This window comes from Neophocaena asiaeorientalis, unplaced genomic scaffold (assembly GCF_003031525.2).
Source record: "Neophocaena asiaeorientalis asiaeorientalis breed wild unplaced genomic scaffold, Neophocaena_asiaeorientalis_V1.1 scaffold450, whole genome shotgun sequence".
NCBI lineage: Eukaryota > Metazoa > Chordata > Mammalia > Artiodactyla > Phocoenidae > Neophocaena > Neophocaena asiaeorientalis.
Window position 1 is genome coordinate 944,680 of NW_020175674.1, and position 20,872 is coordinate 965,551.

General features: G+C 38.8%; 1 pseudogene; it reads left to right on the plus strand.

Moving 5' to 3' along the window:
- The first annotated feature begins 1,834 nt into the window (after positions 1–1,834).
- The window catches only part of LOC112390816 (nuclear pore complex protein Nup50-like), a 52,062-nt pseudogene continuing 33,024 nt past the window's right edge, over positions 1,835–20,872 (plus strand).

Sequence of the window (20,872 nt, forward strand, 5' to 3'; positions counted from 1 at the left end):
ATCCTGGTATTGTATCTAGTGAAAACTTTGGCCCCTAGGGAGCTTCAGTGGGAGAACATCTTAGTCTTTAAGGGACCACACTAACAGGGATAAAGAGGTATTAAAAGGGGAGTAAGGCAGAAGGGAAAAAGTGAAAGGCCTCCGGAGACAAAATTTGCAATTTTGTCTAGAGCTGGCTAGGAATAGGGCATTTTAAAAAGACACACTGATATTTTATTATATAGAACCCATCATTTATGCAAAAAAAAAAGCTATAGGAGTAAATTAGGGGTAATTAGTAGAAGAATCTCTGTTATTCTGATTTAAATTTCTTTAGATCAGGGTTTTCCAACCTCTGCACTATTGACATTTTGGGCCAAATAATTTTTTGTTGTGGGAAGATATCCGTTGAATTGTATAATGTTTAAAGCATCCCTGGCTTCTACCTACTAGATGCCAGGAGAACTCCTGCCCCAGTCGTGACAACCAAAAATGTATGAGATGCTGCCAACTGTCTTCTGGGGGGAATTAAAGTGACCTTGGTTGAGAACAGCTGGTCTAATTCAGTACATAATTAATAAACTACATCAATCACGTAAAACACATTCTGTTAAATTTGTTGTTAAATAGCCAATAGCAACCATTAATTGTAGGGAACATGACCAAAATAACGTGTTCCATGCTCATTTCTGTACATGGTCTATATAAGGAATTGTTTATTTTTTACCCCACGCTTTTATGCTCTTAGAAAGACCTCATGGAAATTTCTTTGCAAAATCTTTGAAATATTTTTAATTAGTTAAGTAAATATTTGCTGAGCTGAGGATGTGTTCTGGGTAGAATTATGCACACTGAATTACAGCAATAAATAAGACATAAAGATCCCTGCCTTCATAAAACATACATTAATGTGTGTGTGTCTATCGGTGTGTGCATGCGTGTGAATGCAAGTGTGTGCATGTGTGCTGGAAGTGAGGGTGAAGAAACGATGAAAATTAAAAAAGAAATCATATAGCACTACTAAAGCATTGAGGTGCCATGAAGAAAGCTAAAGTAGGTAAGGTATAAGCTGAAGAGGTCCTATGTGCTACTGTAAACTGGTATAGAAGACAGCCTGCTTGAAGAGATGATATTTAGGCAGAGGGCTGAATGATATGAAAGAAGGAACCATGAAAGTCTTTGGGAAAGAACATTTTAGGCGGAGACAAGAGCACTGTTACGGCCTCAATTGTATCCTTTCCATATTGCAGTGTTGAGGTCCTAACCCCCAGCACCTCAGAATGTGACTATGTTTGGAGATACAGCCTTTAAAGAGGTAATTAAGGTAAAATGAGCTCACATGGGTGGTCTCTAATCCAATATGACTGGTATTTTTATGAGAAGAGGGGATCTGGACACAGACACAGACAGAGATGGTCATGTGAAGACACAGGAAAGGTAGCATCTGTGAGCCAAGGAGAGGGGCCTCAGGACAAACCAAACCTGCCGACACTCTGATCCTATACTTCCAGCCTCCAGAACTGTGAGGAATTAATTTCTATTGTTTAAGCCACCCAGACTCTGGTATCTTCTTATGGCAGCCCAAGCCGACTAATACAAGTATGTCAGCTGTCAAGAGCTCAATATGTTTGCTGAATGGCAGGTAGATCAGACTGAGAAGGGAACAGTGAGTGGTACGAGATAGGACTGGAAAGACAGACAGGGACTGGATCACGTGGTGATAAGGAAGCTGGGTTTTGTTCCTAGTAAGTGTGAACAGGTTTTTGCACGGGGGATTGACATGAGTGACTTAGCAGAGCGAAGCGGAAGCAGAAGACCAGTTCTCAGGCATGTGCTGTAGCCCACATGGACGAGGATGTGGCCTGGACCTGGCCTGCTGCTGGTGAAGGAGGTAAGGAGCCAACAGATCTTGCTGCAAGTACCGTGTCAAGGAAAGAGAAGCACACAGGAATCCTATGTTTTGCTCCTATGTGAGACGGCGAATGCTGCCTTTCTTTTCTGAGGGGGAAAACTTGAGGGAAGAATTATCCTAACCCTTGAATGTAGCTTGCTATGTTTTGTTACGTTAAGTGCACCAAGAAATATTTTTCCTTTACTTAAATATTTTCAAGTGTAATATTTGTGGGAAATGCAAAGAATATAAAAGTATACGAGAAAAATCTACCTTTGTAATCTCACTCCTTAGAGTTGAGCACTGTTAACAGGTCATGGTGCATCTTTCCAGATCTTTTTTAAAGTACATTTAATCAATATCTATCTCTGTGTCTCGCTATCTCTCTGTACACCACACACGCACTTAGACACTGATTTATATCATAATAAAAAAGTGACAAAATTCTTAAAAATCATAGCATTCAATGGAACATGCATTTATCTCCTTTTTTTTTTTCTAATAACTTTAAGGGAGCTTGTTAAAACTGTGCACAGAAGGACAGAGAGTGGGTGGTAAAACCACCACTTTGAGGAAAAGAGGAGCGGCATTCTCAGATGGCAGTATGTCCTGTTATTCTGGGCTCCAGGTTCTGGATCTTTGCTTTCAATTGGATTTGGGTTTTATTAAGGTAAATTTTGCTCAACGTATTTAAGTGCTGTTTGTCCATAATTTTACAAAAGGATCATTTTGGGGGCCTGGTGAAAAATTATAAATACCAATCAATGGAGCTTTCTTAATTTCTTATTTGATTATTATTATTATTTTAAACACTAGGTATTTTTACATAGTGATCTATTTTTTCCTGACATTTTTATATGATTAAAGCAAATGTGAACAAGGCGATTCAAAAAACCAAATGTACCTGCTGAATTCACCAAGTCTCCAGATGGGAAAAACAGAAATGAACAGATTCCATATAAAACATGCAAAGGAAAGGACAAAATAAAGTTAAATTCTTCATCTGAAATAGTTTACCACATTAAAGTTTGTAACCCATAGAGGCACCATAAAATGAGATAAAGTAAAAAAAATTTATGTGTGTCATTACTATGTTATTAAGTATCATAGAAGAACATTGTAATATGTGGTGTAAATGCTGGAATAGAGGTTCTCACCATAAAACAGCTGATTCTCCACAGTCTACGCTGTCCTGTTCTTCTCAATCCCCAAAGAACAAGATGGATATTCTAGAACAAATGAGCTACACAGTGCTTTCAAAGAGAATGAGCAAATTCAGACGACCAAATACAGCTCTTGGGGAAGGAAACATAGATAACATAACCTGTATGGGGTCTTTCGGGAGAGAAGTGATGTATCGTCTATGCCAGTCACTGTGATAGCCTTTAAAGCTGGCATCCCATTGAGCCCTTACATAACCCCCAATGAATACTGTCATCCCATTTTGTAGACAGACCCAGAGACATGAAGTGACCTACCCAAGTTCTTCTATCTAGTACATTACAGAGCAGGGAGGAATACAGATCTGTTGGATCTCAAGGACCAGGTTTCTTCCTCCATAATCCAGTACCTGCTGCTCTGCACCCCACTGGGGCTCACCAGAGCACTCATCAGTGACAAGTTTCACATGTATGTCACTTACCTTTAGCTCTTTTATATTAAAATATTTTAAAATTGTATTTCCTATTTCCATAACTGCATAATAACACTCATTGTGTCTTTTTTATTTTTAATCTCTGATTTTTCATCAACATACTTTTAAAAAAATTTTTAAAAATTTTATGTTTGGCTGTGTTGGGTCTTCATTGCTGCACGCGGACTTCCTTTAGTTGCGGCGAGCGGGGGCTACTCTTCGTTGCAGTGCACGGGCTTTTCATTGCGGTGGCTTCTCGTGTTGTGGAGCACAGGCTCTAGGTGTGCGGGCTTCAGTAGTTGCAGCATGCAGGCTCAATAGTTATGGCACATGGGCCCTAGAGTGTGCGGGCTTCAATAGTTGTGACGTGCAGGCTCTAGAGCACAGGCTCAATAGTTGTGGCGCACAGGCTTTGTTGCTCTGTGACATGTGGGATCTTCCTTGACCAGGGCTCGAACCCGTGTCCCTGCATTGGCAGGCAGATTCTTAACCACTGTGCCACGAGGGAAGTCCCTCATTGTGTCTTAATCATCTTTAAGTCTACATTCTCTAGCCCAACTCTTTACACAAAGCGGACATGAAATAGGCCTTATTTGATGGGCTAGTGGAGATTACTCTTTTGGCATCCCAAAGAGAGATTCTCTAAGATAATAAAAGGCTATTTTTATTTGAAACTATCTTATATATACACCTTACATCTTAGTTTAATGTACACCATGAAAATAAAACAGAAAGAGAAACATGGAAAACTTTTATTTAGAAATGTAAAGGTGAAATCAATAGTTCTCATGCTGTGTAGACGAAAGTTATAATCAATTCTTTTTTTTTTAACAGCTTTATTGGAGTATAATTGCTTTACAATGGTGTGTTAGTTTCTGCTTTACAACAAAATGAATCAGTTATATATATACATATTTTCCCATATCTCTTCCCTCTTGCGTCTCCCTCCCTCCCACCCTCCCTATATAATCAATTCTCGAGAGTTAAATAATTTCTCTTATTGGCTTAATCTTTTCTGTGTTGAAAGAAGTTAAGAATTTTGTTATTTTAAATTATTTCTCAGGAGTAGTATAATTCATTACTCTTCCTTGAACTGCTAATGATTTATTTTGTAAATAATTACAAAATGTGGTGGGTTATTGCTGCATATGTATTTCTCTGTCCACGTTTAAACTCGTACATATAATAACAGATTTTGAACTTTTCTTCACTTCTTTATATTTAACTAATGGAGCTTATCTAGGACACAACAGAAGGTATTTATGCAGGCTAATTGAATAAAATATAGCCAAATTCCTAGTTTTGTGGTGTCATATTGAGCAATTGAATAGTATTTGAATTATATATTACTTCTGAATCTTAAGTTTTATGATACTTATAAATAATACATATTTATTAATATATAGAGTATATAATTCTAAAAGCAGTTACTGTGAATGTGCATCTCATGTAGATACAAAATAGGAAAATAATTTTTTGTGATGAGAGCTCTCAGGAATTACTCTCTTAGCAGCTCTCATCTGTGCCACACAGCAGCACTCATTATATTAATCATGTTGTACATCACATCCCTAGCGCTTATTTATTATATAGCTGGAACCCTTCATCACCATTCAAATATATTAAATTATTATCGACTATATTCCCCATTGTGTACATTTCAGCCCCCTGTCTCATTTATTTTGTAACTGGAACTTTGTACCTCTTAATCTCCTCACCTATTTCACTCATCTCTCCACCTCACTGCCCTCTGGCAACCACCCGTTTTTTTCTTTGCATCTATCTATGACTCTGTTTCTGTCTTGTTATGGTTGCTCTTTTGTTTTGTTTTTTAGGTTCTGTGTATAAGGGAAATCATATGGTATTTTTCTTACTCTGCCTGACTTATTTCACTTAGATTAATGCCCTCAAGGTCTGTTCATGTTGTCACAAAAGGCAAGATTTCAGTCTTTTTTATGGTTGAATAATATTCTATTATACATTATATATATTATCTATTATATATAGGCTATATATATTCTATTGTATATATATAGCTATCTATATATATATAGATATCTCACATATCCTTTACCCATTCATCTATCAATGAGCACTTATGTTGCTTCCATATCTTGGCTATTGTAAATAATGCTCAATGAACATAGGGGTGTACATAACTTTTGGAATTGGTGTTTTCATTTTCTTCAGGAAAAATACCTAGAAGTGGAATTGCTGGATCATATGGTAGTTCTATTTTTTTTTAATTAATTAATTAATTTATTTATTGGCTGTGTTGGGTCTTCATTGCTGCACGCAGGCTTTCAGCGCTGCCAGGGAAGTCCCAGTGGTTCTATTTTTAAGTTTTTGAGGAACCTGCACACTGTTCTCCACAGCGGCTGCACTAATTTACATTCCCCCCAAAGGTGCACAAGGGTTCCCTTCCCTCCACATCCTTACTCACACTTATTTGTCGTCTTTTTGATACTAGCCATTCTGACAGCTAGGAAGTGGTATCTCATTGTGGTTTTGATTTGCATTTCCCTGATGATTAGTGATGTTGAGCATCTTTTCATGGGCCTCTTGGCCATCTGTATGCCTTCTTTCAGAAAAATGTCCTCTGCCCATTTTTAATGTTTTTTCTTTCCATTGAGTTGTATGAATTTTTGGTATATTTTGGATATTAAGCCCTTACTTATGAATATCTTTAGTTGCCTGATTTAGATCACAAAATTTTCCCATTGTAAAGAAAGGATAACTTTTTGCCATTAAGATGGAGACCAGCAGTCTTTTCTCTGAAAGAAGTAGGGTAAGATATAGAAAACGTTCCACCCAGAAAGGAAGAGGGAGTAGGAAGCCAACAGTTTCTCCCAGGGATTGTGGAAAGGGGTAGATGGAGATTAGATAAGTGACAAAACTTCTAACTCTAGCCTCAAATCTTAGGGAACAGATTGTGTCGTTTAGTTTAAGGGAAAAACCCAAAGCCGAGGAATGTTAGGCCACTCCCCTTTTGGAACCCTAGAAAGAGTTTGTCTTAGTGTGTGGTCTCAAAAACAACATGGCAGAGGGATAATAGTGGTTCCCATTAGAGTAGCAGTAGCAGCAAAAGATGTCTGGAAAAACAAGCTTGTTTCCATCAAGCTGACCTTGGACTGTGTTGTCATGGAAAGGGTCCAGAAATTCTGACATGCTCTCTGGATGAAGTGGAATATATTTAAGAATTTGACTGGTGAACTTGCCAGAGGGTTTATCATAGCAGAGGTGACTGGATGTTTCACCAGGACTGGAGAAAGGCAGACTTGTTGAGGCAGGATGGAATAGAAGTCACAATCAGACCTCATAGGAGACACAAGTGCAGGTGAAAGCTACAGTAGGCCTAGTCATCAAGATATGCAGAAAAGAGAACACAGCTGCCTGGAGGCCAGCAGGGTACAAATGACCAGGTTGACTGGGGACAGCACCATGGAGAGCAGAAATCCCCCCAGATGGAGGAGACAAGGATTGCCGCTCCTTTCCCGCAATGAAGGCATGTGGACCTCCTACACCTCCTGCTTTAACCCAGATCGATCTTGAAGGCGAGTGTGGAGAGGGGAGGAAGTGTGAATGATTAAGCCTTTATTCAAAAGAGACAGAGTCACAGAAAATTGTCCCTTGTACTGGAAGATGTTGAGATGCCACTAGTCTGCAAGGTTAGGATCTCACTCTCTTCCTAATGAGGACTTGTGAGGAAGGGTAGATGTATTTTCTTTGCTCATTTGTAAACCAGTGCAGTCCTGTAATTCTGGCTGACAACTTTCTTCAGGCATCTTTTAAAAAATCAGTTATTTTTCTAGATGGTGACACCACTGAGGCAGGAAGCTCCTTGGAAGCGACACTACCTTGCCACACACTCTCTGCTTCTGATGACTTTAAAGGGTCGTGAACCCACTGAATTATTCCTGGGTGGTCATAATCTGTGGGTGATAGCGCTTCTATCAGGCTCAGCATTTAAGTTTTCCCTTCAGTCTTTAAGAAACATGGACGCTGATTCTCTAAATATACCCTAAAATGTCTTTATTTGGCCAATTACATTTCCTTGTCTTTGGTTGATTAATTAACTTATTCAACAAATATTTGCACCACATGTGCCAGGCACAGTGGACAAAGCTGAAACGTCAGACAGGATCTCTGTCCTCATGGAACTCACGTTTGAATTATTTGGATTAATGTCACTGCACAGGCTCCATGCAACTCTTGCATGCATAGTTTCTTCTTTATTTTTCACAAATATTTCCACTGTCAAACAGCTCATCCTGTATGGGGTACAGCATTGGTCATTTTTTCTCCACTTTCATTTTTATTTCTTCTATTTTTATTTCTCTTGTAATTTTATGCCTTTTAATACTACTTTCAACATTCTCACTGTGTGTTTGCACTTCTAGGACCTTATAAAGTCCCTAATGTTTGGAAGATAGTTAAAAATTAATCACCTATAGAGAAAACACATCGACTAATAAAATCCACAATGGCCAGTTCTGTAACAACCTGCTACAAACACTAACACTATGTGTTGGTGATGAGCTTTTGCTCCAAGGCATAGCTTTGTTCCTATCTACAGAAACCTCTGAGTCGAATTTTTTAATTAAAAAAATTCTACTTTTTAGAAAAGGGCCGATTTAATTATTTAATTGAAGTAAAAAGAGATGATAAAGTAGGTACTAGAAAGACAAACTTTAATAATTAGAAATTCCTGCTTTTTAGAAACTTATTGCCTGGATGAAGAGACAATTATCTAAAAATAATCAACCTCACTAATCGTCAGGGAAATGCAAAGCAAAACCGTAATGAGATATCACCTCACACCAGCTGGAATGTCTGTCATCAAAAAAGACAAGAGATAACAAGTGCCGGGGAAGCTGTGGAGAAAAGGGGACCCTTGTGCACTATTGGGGGGAATGTAAGTTGGTGCAGCCACTGTGGAGAACAGTACAGAGATTCTTCAAAAAATTAAAAATAGAACTACCATACAATCCAGCAGTTCCACTTCTGGGTATATATCCAAAGGAAATGAAAGCAAGATATTAAAGAGATATCTGTACTTCCATGTTCATTGCAGCATTAATCACAATAGCCAAGATATGTCAATAACTGATGGATGAATGGATAAAGATGTGGTATTATACACACACACACACACACACACACACACACACCCAGCACAATGTTATTCAGCCATGACAAAGAAGAAAATCCTACCCTTTGTTGACAACATAGGTGGACCCTCCTATTTTAATTGGACAAATTATACTAAGTGAAATAAGCCAAACAGAGAAAGACAAGTCATGCACGGTATCACTTACATGTGGAATCAAAAATAAAAGTCAAAACTCATAGAAACAGAGTAGAAAAGTGGTTGCCAAGGGTTAGGGGGTGAGGAAAATAGGAAAAAGTTGGTTAAAAAGTTACTATGATTTTCACCTATAAGATGAATAAAGTTCTCAGATCTCCTATAAAATATGGTGAGTATATTTTATAACACTGTATTGTATAATCAAAATTTGCTAAGAGAGTAAAACTTAAATGTTCACACACACAGAAAGATGTGATGTGATGGACATGCTAATTAACTAGATAAGGGGAATTCTTTCACAATGTGTACTTATAGCAAATCACCACAAGGTACACTTTTGTTTTTTTTTTTTTTAGTGGTACGTTGGCCTCTCACTGTTGTGGCCTCTCCCATTGCGGAGCACAGGCTCCGGACGCGCAGGCTCAGCGGCCATGGCTCACGGGCCCAGCCGCTCCGCGGCATGTGGGATCTTCCCGGACCGGGGCACGAACCCACGTCCCCTGCATCGGTAGGCGGACTCTCAACCACTGCGCCACCAGGGAAGCCCCACAGGTACACTTTAAATATCTTACAATCTCATACGTCAATTATACCCCAGTAAAGCTGAAAAAAAGATGATTTATAAATTCTGTACTTGTATTTTGGAATATCTTGACTCATGGGAAGAACCTTCTAGTGGAACTCCTATTTTAATTGGACAAATATTTATTATATATTGGAATTGCAGTGGAATGAGAGTGCCTACCTATAATTTTGCAGGGTCTGTGTTTGGAAAAGTATTTAAGGGGTAATAAATCAACTTATATTAAGAACTTTCCTTAAAAGGAAACATTCTTTGAATAGACAACGTTAAATGAAATTACTTGGCCTACAAAATTGATCTGTTCCCAAACAAAAAAGATGAGGAAAATAGAAATGAGGATAGACTTCCTTTAGCAGACATTTTTCTGAGTACCTCAAAACCTTTAGAAAGTATTTTTCTTAATTAATAAAAAGTATGTTTCATAGGAAAAATTCCATTGAAAGTGTTATAATTTTATATCTACTTATCAAAAATGCAATTTTGAAGATTTCAGGAAACTTTATGAAAAATGTAAAAATAATAAAACTATCATGAAAATAAAATTCCTCAAAAGATACTATAAAACAATTTTAGATATTGAAATATGTATCATAACTAATTATTAATTTATGTTATTTTTAATGTTCAGTTAGTCATGAATTTTTTCAATTTGCTTTATTTTTATTTTAAAACAATTATAATTTTGAAAAATTTTGAATAAAATTATTTAGTAGGTTTACTAATGTAATAAAACCAACTCTCAATAAATATTTCAAAAAGTCCTATAACTTTAATGACTTTGTGTTTTTGCTCATGTTCAGATGTATCCCAGTTGACAGATTTTATAGACATCTTATTTTAGTAGCTGCATGACCTTAAGAAAATCACTTAACTACATTAGTCTTATTTTTCTTATGTACAAATGGGGATGATGTTACTTATGTCAAAGTTAAGTATGAGGGATAAAGAAAATAATATGTGTCAAGTGCTAATCACAGTCTAGCAATATTATTAATATTATAATGGTTCTTAAAAAAGGGCTACAATCAACTAGACAATCCCAAGTATTCAAGGAATACTTTCTACTTGCCTAATACTTTTCTTGGTATTATGACCTGCAGGAATAAGTCTCTTATAACCTACTGAAGAGATACCACAAGCAGCCATGAAAAATATGGAAAAAATGATTATATGTGGCAGATTATAGTTTTAAATACTTACCTGTATGCTTACAGAAGTAGAAAAGGCATTAGCGATTGGAGAGAACATGATAAGCTGGTGTTATCGTTTGGTCTTTACAATATGCCTAGTATTATGTGAGGAACTGGAAATTCAAGAAGACAGAGTTCTTATTCTCAAGAAGCTCAGAATCTCCTGAATCAAGGAAGGCACCACATGTCAGGTGAGAGGCACTGTTTGGGGCAAAAGAATAGAGCATTATGGGAAGGGAGTAAGCATTTTAGGTGTGGTGAGCTTTGTTTACCTGAGGCATTGGCTTGGCTGGAGGGGAGGGGGTATTGGAGAGTGGTTGGCGGTAGGGCTGGGTAGGCAAAGAGAGAAATTCCACAGTAAAAACACTTGGGATTGCTTTCTGAGCATGCCATCAGTGTGTTGCCTGGCAGAAGAATATTTTTCCTGAGCCCTGTTAGGTTGTTAAGTTTTCCATTATTAGCTTTATAATTCTTACATTCCTCCTGTATTATGCTGAGAACAAACAATGTGGGCTTCAATCTTTTTAACACTTGTTCCTGTATCAACCAGTTCTCAACCACATGGAAGGATGGAATTAAGAGCCACACTGGTGTGGAGTAATTGCATGGGTTGATTTTTTCCAGAAGTTGACAGAGAAAGACATTCTGTGCCACTCATAGCCTTTTAGATACCATCTCCTAATCTTATAGGAGAGAACCGAGGCTCATGGCAGTTGCCTAAGATCACTTGGATATATGTGGAGGGCTGGGACCCAGACTCCATCTCCTGATGCCAGGCAGTGGCTTATTCTGCTTGATCAGCATCCCCGGAATGGGCTGCTAGGGACACTCATTCCAAAAGGTATTAATTGGAACTCCCAGAACAAAGGGTTCTAGGGAGAAAAAGAGTCTTGGAAATACTGCGTGTTAAATCCTTCTCTTGGGGATCCAGGTTTCATAGTAGCACATTAGAAACTTAAAGGAGTTCCAAAGGTAAAAACAAAACAAAACAAAACCCCCCAAAACAAAAAACTTCTTTAACAGTGTTAATAGTTAAGATGACATATCTGCAGAGAAAGACTTTCTTTGTACATCTTGCTAATGGGGAATTGTTTTCCCTTAACACCAGTTTGGGATGACCTCACACCCCTCGTCCTCATTTCTCAAATTAGCGTGGCCCACAGCCTTTGCTGGGTGCAGCTGAAGTCAGAAGGACCAGGATTCTTAGCAACAAGAAAAGTCATGGTCTTCACAACAGGACTTTACACTCACAGGAGATTGAAGGAAAAACGGGCACCTCCGTTTTACTGAGTGTCACCAGACCATTGATGCATCTACTGGGCTGAAGTATGAGCTAAGTATATCTTATTTCTCGTTTATTGAAAGCAGTATGGCTAGCAGGGAAGAGTTTGTATTTGGTGTCAGCTACCTTGTTCTTGTCTAGCTATGGCATTTAGCAGTTCTGTGATCTTGGGGAAGTTATTTAAGCTTTTTGAGCCTCCATTTCCTTATTCGTAGAATGGGGATAATAATTTCCCACCCTCAGAATATTTGTAAGAATGAGATGCTATAGTACAGAACATATAACATGTCACATACAGTGCATAATATACGTGTTTAAGATTCTTAGCAGTGGGACTTCCCTGGTGGTGCAGTGGTTGAGAGTCTGCCTGCCGATGCAGGGGACGCGGGTTCGTGCCTTGGTCCGGGAGGATCCCGCATGCCGCGGAGCGGCTGGGCCCGTGAGCCACGGCCACTGAGCCTGCGCGTCCGGAGCCTGTTGCTCCGCAACGGGAGAGGCCACAGCAGTGAGAGGCCTGCGTACCGCAAAAAATAAAAAAAATAAAATAAAAAATAAAAGATTCTTAGCAGGATTCTTGGCATATAGTATGTGCTCATAGATGTAGCTATATGAGTATCATGTTATTGCTCCTTCGTACTGAGTGTATGTGACAGGCATGTGCTAAGTGCCTTTACATACATAAACATATATGTAATACAAACATGTATATAAATGAGCTTTATATTTTGTATATTTGCAATAGTAGTTGTCATTTCCTATGTGCCAAGTACTCTGCTAAGCCTTTTTATGAATTATCTAATTTAGTTTTGACAATAGTCATGAGGGGTTAGTATTTCCATTTTGTGGAGGAGAGAATTGAGATGCAGAAAGGTTAACTTATGTAAAGTTAACCCCCTTACCTAGGGGCCGAGCTAGGCTTTGAACCAGCCGAATGTTATGCTCTTATACCTCTTTAATGAAGATAAAAATTGCTTAATTTCGAATTGTAAATTCCTATTTTCATATTAGACATACAGAGTATAATAAACTTGGTAGTCAGGAATTGTTTTAAAATTTATAAAACAATATTAAAATTGAGCTAAAAATTTTTAAAAATCCATCATACAACCATCCAAACATAACTTTCATGTGTTATACTCCCTTCTAGCCCTTGTGCAAAAATTATTTTTCCATGATTGTAATCAATGTCGTATTCTTATCAATGACAATTAAATTATAATGGTTTTAATGTTTCATTTTCATAATTATCGTCTTCAGTAGCTGCATACTGTTTCATCAAGACAACATAACAATTAGCCCAGTCATTCTTCTACTTGTCAGACTTTGATCTTTCTCCACCCTCCCTTTATTTGGCATGATCTAGCATTATATTTAATGCTACAAAACAAAACAATCCCCCCTGAATCATCCATGTTAATTGTCAGTTTTGAACTCAGTATTTCTTTAACAAAATGCATCTGGGATTCCAGATATAGAATACCGTTATCCTTTGGAAAGGCTACTTAGTATTTTCTGGCATTTTAAAGCCTGTGGGAGGTTGCACAGGTGTGATTCTTTCTTAGGGACATGGTACAGCCCGTTCATGCAAACGTCGCCATTGGACATTATCTCACACAACCTTTACATTCGGAAACAGACAAGGGAGAGACTGAGTGATGCCAAAGTCCCATAGAAGAGAAACCCGTCTCCAGTTATCCGTCACCCCTTGAAATAAGTCACACAGTGTCAACCACTCTGCTACAATGGACTTCCAGGTCTGGTGATTTGTTTTCTGTCATCTTCCTCTTCTGGCTATCCCTTCAGTTATGTATGCTCATTGCTGTTAATAAAAGACTATTTGCCTCTTTTATTTCATTCAAAAGATACTTATTATGCCTCTGCAATTTCTGGATCCAAAAAACATTTTTTTCCCCTAATTGAATCCACCTGCACTAAAATTATAAGTTTTATAATTTTATAATAATTTTTATAATAATAAGTTTTATAATAATTATACGGGCTGTATATTCCCTTCATTATTATAGGTTTTGACAGAATATGGGATATTCATACTCACTTCATTCACTGCACTGTTTTCTGAGGTTATGGGATCCATACAGAAATGGCTTGGCTACAGTATATTTTGCCATCTAACTTTTAGCTACTGAACAGTGCCACCTTATCTACTTTGGGATCATACTCATATTAGACAAAAAAGTTTATTGTGGGTTTAAAAACTTCTTTTTCCAGACTGAGGCATACACTGAATTCAGTACTGCAACTTATCCCAACAGTGCAGGAACTGCTTTAAAAATGGTTCATTTTTCCAGAGTATCCTGAAAGCCTAGGCTTTGTGATCTTTCTTGGAGAGCCAAGTACAGCTTGCCTCCGTTTACAAACCTAGGGGAAATCATCATTGCACAAACTTCATATTTTTAAATGGAAACGAAAAAAGCAATAGCTCTCCAAAGACTCCTTTAAGAAAGGCAAGTTTATGGAACTCAAATATTTTCTGAAATGTTTGGCCTCATGGTATATTTACAGTAGGAAGCCACTATTTTCCTTGAGCCCTCGAACTTTCATTTTAAGACCTATAATCATTCTACAGCTATAAGTTAACTGCTGAAGGATGGAATTTTACAGGATGTGCTACGGACAGGGTGTGAACAGAGGAAAGCGTATGTTTTCACACTTCAGGTTGTTAGGGGAAAAATGGTATTTGAGCATAAATTGGCATTAGAAGGAAGGAAAGTCTTGGTTGGTAGGAAAAAGAAGTCTGCTCTGTTGAACTGCAATGTTTGAGGTCTTCAAAATCATGTACAATTTTTTTCGTGTTTTACATTTTTAAGCAAACTTGAAAGAAACATTGGGAAGGGAGGGATCTTGTGATCCTAGATTGAGGTTGGATTTCCATGGGCATTTTCATTTTCCACAGTGCCAGTACTGCAAGAAGAACTGAAAGAAGACCTCATGCGGCAGAAGAAAACTGGATGATGGAGACATAACATTGAGAGCAGCAGGAGAAGAAAAGGAGGCAAAAGAGGAGGCTGGGCAGTGGTGGCCCAGAGGAGGGATGATGGAGGCTGGGACTAGGGATTAGCGTGGGGCAGTGGAACTCGTGAAAAGTGGATGAGTTCGAAATCTATTTTGTGTGTAGAACTGACAGTAATTGGGATGGATTTTTTTTAAAAAAATGAAGACTGAGTGATGAGGCACTATCAAGAGTGATTCTCAGAATCCCTGCTTGAGAGACTGGGTGATGGAAGCGGCACCAGTTAAGGTGGAGAGCACAACTGGAGGAGGAGATGTGCAAACCAAGTGTGATTTGTGAGCCTCAGGTGGAAGTATAAAGCAGGCAGTTGAATGCATGGAGCTTAGAAGTGAGTGTAGGATGAAAATATAAACTTCGAAATCATTAGAATATATAGATGATATTTAAATTATGGGACTGTGGTGTATATGTATACACACACACACACACACACACACACACACACAATGGAATATTACTCAGCCATAAAAAAGAATGAAATGATGTCATTTGTAGCAAAATGGGTGGACCTAGTGCTTATTATACTAAGTGAAGTAAGCCAGATAGAGAAAGACAAATACCATATGATATCACTTATGTGTGGAATCTTAAAAAAAGATACAAATGAACTTATTCCCAAAACAGAAAGAGACTCACAGACACAGAAAACAAATTTACGGTTACCAAAGGGAAAAAGAAGGTGGGGGGAGAGATAACATATTCACACTACTATATATAAAATAGATAACCAACAAGGACCTGCTGTATAGCCCAGGGAACTACACTCAATACCTTGTAATAACCTATAAGGGAAAAGAATCTGAAAAAGAGTATACATTTATGTATGTATAACTGAATCGCTGTGCTGTACCCCTGAAACTAACACGATATTGTACATCAGCTATACTTCAATAAAAAAAATTACGAGACTGGGAGTAATAACAGCAACTATATCAAACCGTGAACAACTCCAAGGCTGTTTGTCCCAAGAGGTACATAATGCTATCTGACTCATTAGAATGACTCTTTTGGTTGAAGTCATATACCCACTAGTCACTAATGGCCTGAAGTTTTAGTGGCAAAATCATGCGGATATTCCTTCTCTTTTTTATCCATGTTTTCCAATAATACAAAAAATATTTTTGTATAAAAGAGCAGCTCTTGATTGGAGTCCTATCTATCTAATATATGTATTTAGATTTGAATTTGCTCCATGAAACTCAGGTGGAAAAAAGTCACATTTTAATATATTTTGTTACTCAAATATAACCTGGCTTCCAGGCTCCGTGCTTTATTGGTGGGAAATTTAACTGTAGTTCTGCTTTTATGAGAAGATTCTATTCTTCCAGAGGCTTTGGCAAAAGCTCCAGGGGCTTAACTGGTCAGAAAACTTGGACCAGGACCCTCTGAGCCCCTCATTTTCCCATGGTTATAGTAGCCACATCTTCATTAGCCAGTGAAAAGCTGCCTTTGCCTTAAAGGAAGCCATGTAGGATTTAATTTTGAGCTGAAAGTTGGGCTGATCTTCCAACCAGAATCTCTAACTGAGAATCTCAAAAATTTCATGTTTCTATTTCTACGGAGGTCCCTGGGAGAGAAGGATCCAGGCTGTGGACTTTGCAGGCCCTTCCTGGGCCCAGGAGAGGCTGGCTTTGCCACTTCGCAGCCCATCCCTTTTCTACTGCGTGTCCATCACCAGGTGTAATTTCAGGGTTTTTTCTCTTGCCTACCTGGATCAGAGACTAGTTTCTTGGGGGACCAGGACATTCCCCCTCCCCACCTGGTTTGTGGTTTTCAAGCTCCACCAGGCCTGCTTTTGCTTTCACGTGATGCCTGTGCCCTTGATTTCAGATTGGTGGGTGCAGCTTGCTCCAGTCCACTCACCTTGCCCACACGTAAAGCTAACCAACGGGCAGTTGCACTTCTCAACCCCCTTGTTGTGGTTGTGCAGTGTGGTCCTTAGCCTCACTGTGGGCTCAGTCCTTCTCCGGCAAACCCTGGACCTTTGCCTGTTGCCCGACTAGTCACACTGACTAGTCACAAGCAATCGGACTGACAGGCCTGCCCACTGGTAGGTATGAGCTATCTTATCTGCTAGTGTGTTTTGGAAGGGGCCTCAGGAAAGGTGCTGACCCCAGGCTTCCCAACAGCTGACAAAGCAGCTGACTGAGCTTTCAGCTGCTCTGATAATGTCTTGTCCACTTTAGCTGGTTACAGATTAGGTCAGTTCCCCTGAAATCATCCGTTTGACACCTGTTTCTCAAATATTGGATGTGGGCCATCACGGCCTTCCTCTGCTTTTTTCTATAATGGCATCGGTAGTTGAAAAAAATGAGAGATGTGTCAGGGTTTAGTCAAATTGATCTCAGAGCAAAGCAAGTGGCTGAAAATTGTCCTGCTGTACTTGTTTTTAAGAGACCATCCACATTTCCTGAGTCTAAAGGGCCCGTGGCTAGAACCCCTCCAATCCGTCCACATTGTAGTGTGTATCTACACACACACCTGTTCAACTGGCCTCCTGGCGTTCATTCAAACAACTGACATGCTCTGATCTCTGGTATTCAACACATCGGGGTATCTGTTTTCATTAGTGAGACAGTCATTCAAATTCACTAAAGCCCTAAAGGGTGGAAATTCTTTTTCTGGAAAATAAACTCAGTTATTGATAACTTACTTTTTGCATCAAAGGGAATACAGATTCCCCCCACTGCCTGTTTCAGTGTGTTAGCTGCTGTCTTGGGTGGTATGTTTAAGTGAGGGACCATGGGAATGTTTTCATACCCCAGGACTCTGGCATCCAGGTCATCGTGGGCACTTCTTGCTTATGAAGATGTTTCCTGTTTGGAAATTCAGGATCTGAGACAGAGACTTCAAAAATCAATTTCTATAGTCCTCTATTTTTGGTGTTTCTCTAGTAATGACAGAGAAATCCACCTCTTAAGATTGTTCTCAGCTATTTTTCCTTTCTAAACTTTTTGAGTATTACTTTACACTTTCTTAGGAGATTTAAAGCATTCTGTACATGCTTTCAAACTCAGTTCTGTCACATCTACTGGTATTTCCCACATCCGTCGTTTTGAGAGTCCACGTTTATCTTTGCACAACAGGGCTCCGACGGGGTCACAGCTGTAACTGGTTTCTCAAGCAGTCTGAACTCAGTGGGGAATGAACACGAAACCTTCCGGTTTTCCTGTAGTCACTGACTGGGACCAAGCTCAGATGAATTTCTCTTTGTTGTATCTTGGACAACATCTTGGCCAGATTAGAATTGGGGTCACTTTGGATGATTTAAAGTGAGTCGATTTTAAAACTCTGGTCTCCTTTCTGACTGAAAACTTAGCTCGTCCTCTCTGCCAGTAGATTTGGAATGGGAGTGGGCAGGGTCTGCTCCTTTACTTCCCTTTCACTTGCAGAAAGGAGGCTGAGACTAGAATACCTCAGGGATAACTGTTCTTCTCTGAGAACAGGCAGACTCTGGTGGTCATTAGGGCTGCTCATCGGGGTTTCTGTTCTCCTTCCTGACACTTGAAGGAGTTGCACTTACCCACTCCCTTATGTACTTTTATACTGACAGATGGAGGAAAAAGGGAATGTGAGGGAATCCTACATTCTTCAAGTTTCCATCTGGAAGTGGCTTATCTCACTTCTAGTCAGTTTTTATCAGCCAATGACCACCGTAGTCTACCTTTCTGGTCCTCAAATAGTTGGCTACCTCTTACCCAAAAGTTCCATCCAGGTATTGCATTCAGCCCCAAGTCCAAAATCTCTGAGTGATGGTGCAGAGTGTCTTTACCAGGTCTAGGCATGGCCGCTGTTAGTCTGAAGATCTGTGAATGTGATAGACAAATTACCTACCTCCCACACACCCATTACAAAGTGGTGGGAGAGGCATAGGGCAAGCGAAATCAACATTCCCATTTAGAAAGAGGGAAGAACTGGAGAACCAAAGCAGCTTCAGGTCCATAGCGATTCTGAAATCCAGACAGTGAGGAACATTCCTTGATTTAGACCCCAACTCTGCTCACTGGGGGAGCTTCCTGGTCCACTGTTCCCCATGGCTTTTGAATCTGTCACTCTAGAATGTTCTTTCTTTTCCATTATTCTTTGAGATAATCAAAACAGATACTGGGAAGTTTGTCTGTCATTGAGTACTGAGCAGTTTTATCAATCTGCTTCATACCTGTGGAGACCTGAGATCATTTTAAATCTTGGAACAGTCACCACCCTTTTTCAGTTCCCATATATGGTTTCTGTGGTAGTATAACTCTTGAAAATAGCAAGCACCATATCTTTTAGATTCCATTCAGTTATACTTGCCAATAACCAGTTCATTTTAGACATACTAATTCATTTTGCTGAAGTTCTCCTGTCTCCACTTGAGTTAATTAAGAGTGTATGAAGCTTTTATCTTTTTTCCCTAAACCCCGTTTCCAGTTGGAAGAAATAAGCATTAAACCTTTAGCTGTACCTTGCTGTTCTGTCTCCTTAATCAATTCAGAGGTTTTAACAATGAGCTTGAAAGCCACGCCCTTGATTTTATCCTCCGTGCTTTCTAACTGGTCTTTATCATTCTAAGGCATCCTTAATTCTTTCTTTTACAAATTGAGAAAGGAGAAGTAGTAGCCTCTTGCAGCTTTTTGACTTGTGGATTTTATCTATTCCAGTTTATTTGCTTTTACGTCTGCCTGAAGCTAGCCAAATCTTTTCTGAACTCATCTATTCCTCATAATACTTTATCAAACGAAGCTAACAGCAACTAGCACAGAACAGTAACATTATTTTCTTATCTCTTTCACTAAAGCTACAGATTCTCTCTACATATTATCTTCCCTCCAAGTTATTTCAGGCAACAGTTTTACCAAAAATATCATTGGTATGCAGCATTAATCCTCATCTTTTCAGCTTCCAGTAACAGTTTCCTAGCTGCCCATCACCTGATTACTAAGCAATGCTATGTATTTGTGGTTTTATGTTATATATCATGACTGCACATCACACTACGTGCTAACTTCTGTATCAGTAAGAATATGCTACGTAGTGCTAGCTAGAATATGCTGTAGTAACAAACATCCCTAAAACTTCAGTGGCTTAACCCAACAGTTTATTTCCTCCTCCAGCTACATGTTCAACACAGGATAATAGAAATTTTTTCCTTGTGGATGTTCAGGGACTCAGACTGATGGAGCCTCTAGTTGATGAAGGCTCCATGTAACTAGCATTCATTGACTACAGCTAGTTACTTGGCTACACCTAACTTCAAATTGGATGGGGAATTGTAAGACTACCAGATGCCTGGAAAGAAAACTGGAATGTTTGTGAACAGCTCTAACGAATTTTATAATCTTTGGAGCAAAATAGTAATTGGTTCTAGCTTTTGCTATTTTAACTTGCCCATCTGTGGTGCAGATGTGGAATGCACAAGAATTCTTAACAATCCTGATACTTCCCCCAAGCCTGTTTCTTTCATACTCTTCCCAATTTACTTAATAGCAATTCCATTTGCTCTGTTTTTTTGTTTAAAAATCTTATCTTCCATGTTTCTCTTTCTTTCACACTCAGCCTCCAATCTGATAGTCAATCTAATTGGTTTTACCTTCAAAATACATCCATACTATTACCACTTCTTTCCAACTTCACCTCTACATTTAGCTCTAAGCTACCATTGTTGTTCACCTCCTAAATTGGTTGCCCTTTTTCTACACCTTCAACCTGTAATTATTCTCAATACATTTCTCATCATAATTTTTTAATGCAAAAAGCATATCATATAATTCCCTTGCTCAAAACCCTCCAAAAGCTATATCTTTAGTGCCTGAAACAGAACAATGCCTGGCACTTAGTAGATGCTCAGGAAAGTTTGAGCATCTGAATGAAAAAAACAACATTGATCCATGAAAACACAAATAGATCCATGGAACCAAACTGAATATTCATGTGGGAATTTTGTATATGGTGAAGGTGGCATTTCATGTCAGTAAATGACAAATATTGGTAAA